Consider the following 446-nt stretch of genomic DNA (forward strand, 5'->3'; position numbering starts at 1 on the left):
ATTGGATAGGCTAAATGTGAACCCATTGAGCCTTGGCAAAGGTATGAAAATCTTATGATGCAATGGGTGAAGGTTAAAAAAATTTAAAACATATCCTCTGATTCTCTAAGGCTGGGGAAGTTGATGTGTTTTTCCTCAACAGATGGGCCTTAAATGTGTAAGATTAGATCCTCGGGCTGCATTTTGGTAGAGGGGCCCCATTTTTCTTAGTACGATAAAAAATTTGTAGGAACTTTGTATACAATCTATGATTGTCTCCCTCCTCGAGATGAAAGGGTTAAAATTCTGATACAGCAGAACAGGAGGGGGAAAAGCATTTGTTTTTTTGATTTTGATTTTGTGAATTAAATTTGGGAACTTGATATGGTATATACTTGATGAAGTTTCCTAATTTTTTTCTATATTTGGTTCGACAAATTTTTTGGTCTCCCCTAACCCAAAAGGCG

The sequence above is a fragment of the Penaeus monodon genome, chromosome 15 (assembly GCF_015228065.2).
Source record: "Penaeus monodon isolate SGIC_2016 chromosome 15, NSTDA_Pmon_1, whole genome shotgun sequence".
In the NCBI taxonomy this organism is placed as follows: Eukaryota; Metazoa; Arthropoda; class Malacostraca; order Decapoda; family Penaeidae; genus Penaeus; species Penaeus monodon.